The following is a 6,242-nucleotide window of genomic DNA, read 5'->3' as shown; positions in this document are numbered from 1 at the left end:
CCTCCCCCCACCTTACCCCAGTTCCAACCTTCCAGCTCAGCACCGTCCTCATGACCTGTCCCATATGTCCATCCTCCTTGCCACCTGTCCGCTCCACACTACCCTCCGACCTATCACCATTACCCCCACCTCCACCCACTTATTGCATTTTCAGCTACCCTCCTCCCATCCCACTCCCCTCCCATTTATCTCTCCACCCCCAAGGCTCCCAGCCTCATTCCTGATGAAGGGCTTTTGCCTGAAACATCGATTTTCCTGCTGGTCGGCTGCTGCCTGACCTGTTGTGTTTTTCCAGCACCACTCTAATCTTGGCTATTAATCCAGAAACTCAGCTAATGTTCATCCCTCTCAAATAATAATTTTCATATCTAGTGCCACCAACAAACACAGACACACACACACACACACACACACACACACACAGTGTCTCTTGAACCCTTAGGTCAGTGAATGTAATTTACAAAAGAATGTTTTCTCTCTTTCTCTCCCTCTCGCTCACACTCACACTTTCTTACTATCTAGTTTCAGCCTTTGTGTTTTCCTAGCCCTAGCCTGTTTGGGTAATGAGGAGAAAGTGAGGTCTGCAGATGCTGGAGATCAAAGTTGAAACTTTATTGCTGGAACAGCACAGCAGGTCAGGCAGCATCCAGGGAACAGGAGATTCGACGTTTCGGGCACAGGCCCTTCTTCAGGAATGGATTCGACGTTTCGGGCACAGGCCCTTCTTCAGGAAAGAAGGGCCTGTGCCCGAAACGTCGAATCTCCTGTTCCCTGGATGCTGCCTGACCTGCTGTGCTGTTCCAGCAATAAAGTTTCAACCCTGTTGGGTAATGAGACATTCACATTCCAGAATAGTCAAGACGAGGGAGTTGAGCTTCATAAATTCAAATCTGCTAACTGTGGTATACACAAAACTGTATCAGATTGTTCTATTACGTGCATATTCCACTCAGCTTATTAAATTGCAAGTTATTTTCCTATGGAGTTAGAGTTTTGTTAAGAGTCTTCAATATAAATCAGAAGTTCAGTTAACCAACATCCGACTGTTGGATATGCGCAGCTTTCAGTCCTCAGGGTCAAAAGGAAGTGCTGCCACACATTCCACAAGAGAACAAATGTTATCATCTTATTTACAACAATCCAATCACACTAAGAACATATATTTAATTCTTCGGAACAAATGCCCCCCACCAACAACAATGGTCAAGCGCTTCCTGCATATCCTGTGTCACATGAAAAGCTACAAGCTTCCTCATTACTACAGTTCCAGTTGATGCAATGTGATGCTCCAGCTGGTGCTTAGAATCCCTACCGTGTAGAAACAAGCCATTTGACCCAGCAAGTCCACACCAACTCTCCGAAGAGTAACCCACCTAGACCCATTCCCTTACTTCTCTAAGTTTCCCCTGCCTAATGCTATGGGCAGTTTAGCACTGCCAATCCACCTAACCTCCATAGCTTTGGATTGTGGGAGGAAACCGGAGCACCTGAGGAAACCCACGCAGACACGGGTAGAACGTACAAACTCCACACAGACTGTCGCCCAAGGCTGGAATCAAAGCCGGGTCTCTGGCGCTGTGAAGCTGCAGTGCTAACCACTGTGCCACCCACATGGTCACGTGCTTCAATTTAGGTTTACAATTTAGGTTGCACAATTATCTTCAAAGATACAATTGTCAAATAAATTGGTCAATAGTTTTAATTTTTAATAAAATAATTGCCAGTATTCATTGTCAGCTATCCATCGATATAAAGGCATAATTAAACCAATAAAGGGCATTAATTATATTTGTAATATTTAGTAACTGAGTGCAGTTATTGTGACCATTACTGCATTAAGTCTATATGTTCTGCAGCATTAGTCAAAATATTCTATAGCATCAGTCAAAAGCTCCAGGGATAAATAAAAAACTATTTTTTTTCCTTCTTCAGTTGGCTAGGGTTTTAGTTTTAGTTTGTTTAACATTGACGCCTAGAAACTAATGTTGCTGATATTAGGAGATAGGTATTTAGCATTTTATACAATATGCCTTGCAGAGGCTATAGATAGCTTAAAATGAAGGTGTTTATGCTTACATTCTAGTGAAGGATGAAGAAATCTTACACCAATACACCAAGAGTTCATTTGCTAATATTGAGAACATTAATTCCAGACTTGAACATTTGTCTATGTTTTTTGTTAATTTCTTTAAGTAACTGAAACTATACTTGAACTCCACAATCTCTTCATCCAGTGAATAACACAAGCATCACAGCACCACATTCAGTTTAAATCCAAGTTATTAAGCAAAATGATTTCATGAAAGATGCAACAAATTATAATATCTATCCAAACACTTATAACACACAGAAATTCATCCAGTTACCTGTTTAGAATGAGAATGGTGAATTGTTGCAATCTAACACAAAAAAGATGACTTTGTTTGCATGCAGTGACTCTCTTGCATTATTTCCCATTTGAGGTGCTAAATACTCTAACTTTCTCTGCAGGTTCCAGTCTGTTTGAATCACTTATATTATAGAACCATGGAAGAAAATCAGAGAATTATTCCAAAGGATATAAGGAAATCACTCAGCAGTCTACTCTGTACCAATTCTTGATAATAGCAATCCAGTTAATTCCACTCCTATTCCATGTCTCTCACCCTGCAAACCTTTTCCTTCATGTACTTACCTAATTCACTTTTGAAATTTGCCACTCCTTTCAGGTAGTATGTTCAAGATCATAAACTCAGAGTAAGATGCTTTTCCCCATATAGCCTTTGGTTCTTTTGCCAAACAACTTCAATTTGATGTCATATGAGTCAAAGAGTACAGAAGAGGTCCTTCAGCACATCAAATCCTCTGACCAAAAGGAACAGTCACTTTCCCTCCACTGTCCAACCCTCTCATAGACACAGAAAGCTACAGCACAGAAACAGACCCTTCATCCAACTTGTCCATGCCGACCAGATATTCTAAATTAATCTAGTCCCATTTGTCAGCATTTGACCTATACAGTCTGTTCTGATATAACGCAATACTTACATTCTTGTGCAATCTCACATTATAAGAAAATCGCACAATACCCGCGCCATTTAAACTAATGGGGCTGGAATCTAACACAAAAAATCTAACCAATGCAGCTAAGGAAAATACGCATTCTACAAATAACAGTCCAAATTCTTCAATTGCATTAAATCCAATTCATGTTGAAGAAACACATGTTAGAGCAGAACTGACTGTGTCCCTCTAAACGCTTTCTATTTATATACCCATCCAAATGCCTTTTCAATGTTGTAAATGTACCAGCCTCCATCACTTCCTCTGATAGCTCATTCCATACATACAGTACTGTCTGCATGAAAAGGTTGCCCCTTAGGTCCATTTTAAATCTTTCCTCTCAAACCTATGCCCTCTAGTTTAGAACTCTCCTACCCTAGGGAAAAGACCATGACTATTCACCCTGTCCTTGCCCTTCATGATATTATAAACTTCAGTAAGGTCCCCCTCAGCATCAACACTCCAGGGAAAATACCCCCAGCCTATTCAGCCTCTCCCTATAGCTCAAACCCTCCAACCCTGGCAAAGTCCTTGTAAATCTTTTCTGAACCCTTTCAAATTTAACAACATCCAATAACAGCAAGACCAGTATTGAACGCAGGATTCCAAAACTGGCCTAACCAATGTACTGTACAGCCACAAAATGACCTCCTAACTCCTATGCACAATGCACTGACCAATAAAGGAAAGCATACCAAATACCTACTTCACTATCCTATCTACTTACAACTCCACTTTCAAGGAGCTATGAACCTGCACTCCAAGGTTTCTTTGTTCAGCAACATTCCCCAGGACCTTACCATAAAGTGTATAAGTCCCACCCTGATTTGCCCTTCCAAAATGGAGCACTTCATATTTATTTAAATTAAACTCCATATGCTACTCCTCAGCCATTCGGCCCATCTGACCAAGGTCCCATTGTACTCTGAGGTAACCTCTTTCGCTATCCACTACACCTCCCATTTTGGTGTAATCTCCAAACTTACTAATCATACCTCCAACGTTCCCATCCAAAACATTTATATAAATGACGAAACGCAGTGGACCCAGCACTGATCTTTGCGGCACACCACTGGTCACAGGCCTCCAGTCTGAAAAGCAACCCTTCACCACCATCCTTTGTCTTCGAGCCAATTTTGTATCCAACTGTCTGGTTCTCCCTGTATTCCATGTGTTCTAACCTTATTAATTAGTCTATCATGCAGAACCTTGTTGAACACCTTACTGAAGTTCATACAGACAACTTACATTACTCTGTCTTCATCACTCCTCTTCATTCTTCTTCAAAAAACTCAATCAAGTCAGTGAGATGTGATTTCCCACCCATAAAGCCATGTTGACTATCCTAATCAGTCCTTGCCTTTCCAAATGCATATAGGTCCTGTCCCTTAGGATCCGCTCCAAAAACTTGCCTACTACTGATGTCATGCTCACTGGTCTTGATTTTGAACAGCTCTACCAAATCTCTGTTACAACTCTTTTTATCATTTAAATAGTCTGAAAATCAAACAAACGCCTTATATATAAGAATAACTGTAACCACATTTGATAATAATTTGCTCCTCAATCCCTATCCTTGTTGTTCTGCATTAGCTTCCTGTCCCCAATACACTAAGTCTAAAACGATTGCTCTCATTAAGTACTACCACCATAGCATTGCTTTACTACTCGTACAATGTCTATCAATCCTTTTACCAAGTCATCTCTACAGCCTTCTGACTCTGATCCTGTGTTACCCACCTAAGTACAGCACAATCCCACCTAATTATTTCTCAGTTTTCAAACACATAGGTTGTGCACTCTGCAATTTAGTCCCTGAACTGCCCTTCTTGACTCTCTGTTCTTTCTCACCTGTCCATCCTGGTACTCATTCCATTTACTCAGATGTAAAATATGAGATACAAAGACAAGTCTATTATTTTTAAATTGTATTACAACTAACTGGAAAAGATTGCATTTTCAACATTTGGAAATTTCCCAATGGATGATTAGCTCATACCAAAACAATTCTTTGACAATTCATGTCTAACCAGGAATGTGCATCTCTCTAACCATTTTGTTTCTCTAACCCATCAAAGCACTCGTAACTTACATTGCACCTTTTATAGCATGGATCACATTCTACAAGTACTGAATACTAAGAAGATACCAATTAATTCACTGCTATATACCAGATATCTCAATTCGGTTCTTAATTCTAATCACCCTTGCTTGGAATAATACATCATAATTTTTAATGATTCATGGCTACAGTGTTCATTATGAGGCTTTTATTTTCACCAAACAGCAATTTATGGTTTTCGATTGAGATAATGATCAAAACATGACTATTGGTGCAGATCAGTAAAATCTAAGGGTTTCCAGGGATCATTCACAGTATTATGAAACAACATAGTCAGAAGCCAATTTGATGAATGAAATTACTTAAACTAGTTTCAAACAAGATAATATTAACAACATGTTGAGTTTAAGACCTGCATGTTTGATGATGGCAATCAATGTGCAATTTCACTTCCAAGAATGCAACCTGCCTTAGGGGCACTTATGGTCTCCGGCCCTGATTCTGAAAGACCAAACAGTTGAGTTCTATCTGTGTTCATTGCGATGTCTCTTTCCTGGTCTGTTCTGACTGAATTATGTCGATCTGGTGATTTCGAAAGGGCTGTTGGTATCAAGGAAGAAGTCTGAAATCAGAGCATCGACTTGAGATGTATGCCAACCACTGAGGTATTGAACGAAACTTATGTAACGCCTGGTACTCCACAATGTACAGTGAAGATTTCCTTAAAGACAAATATGTAAATGTTGATGGTAAACCAATGGTGTTTTAAATCAAGTTTGGGAACAAAGTAAGAAAAACGTTTATAATTCAAATGTATACGGAACTTCTTCAATGATGCGCAAACGGTTTCAAGATCAGTTTTCGACGGAAATACACATCTAAAGCAACAGCGACATACTTTTACAGTGCTAACGTAGAATCCTGATTTTGGAGATCGTTTTAGTATTTTAAAAAAAGAACAAAAGCCATACCACGCGTTCTGCAGCTCCTCCTCAACGCATTCAGTCACTGGGAGGGCGTGGAACTTTGTGAATGTGTTATTCCTCTTCCTTGTTGGAGATCTGCGACTTTTCATTGGCTCAGCTTCCGTCAGCCTGTTGTCCAATGGAGGGGTGGATTCAAATTAAATCTCCCAGAC

General features: G+C 40.1%; 1 protein-coding gene across 4 annotated transcripts in view; it reads right to left on the bottom strand.

The window, feature by feature from the left end:
• Window positions 1-6,234, bottom strand: part of LOC122562088 (cytochrome b-245 chaperone 1) — a 30,015-nt gene extending 23,781 nt beyond the window's left edge. The window contains exons 1-2 of one of the 4 annotated variants that reach the window (XM_043714598.1): window positions 6,076-6,234; window positions 5,574-5,825 (exon numbers count right to left, since the gene is read on the bottom strand). The gene's annotated coding sequence lies outside the window, so the exon portion shown is untranslated. Of the gene's footprint in view, window positions 1-5,516; window positions 5,534-5,573; window positions 5,826-6,002; window positions 6,022-6,075 lie in introns of those variants that run through there. The other 3 variants (XM_043714597.1, XM_043714599.1, XM_043714600.1) reach the window with 3 other exon arrangements.
• Window positions 6,235-6,242: the final 8 nt, after the last annotated feature.

The sequence above is a fragment of the Chiloscyllium plagiosum genome, chromosome 24 (assembly GCF_004010195.1).
Source record: "Chiloscyllium plagiosum isolate BGI_BamShark_2017 chromosome 24, ASM401019v2, whole genome shotgun sequence".
In the NCBI taxonomy this organism is placed as follows: Eukaryota; Metazoa; Chordata; class Chondrichthyes; order Orectolobiformes; family Hemiscylliidae; genus Chiloscyllium; species Chiloscyllium plagiosum.
Note: the sequence above shows the minus strand (reverse complement) of the source record. Positions and strands in the feature narration are given on the sequence as shown.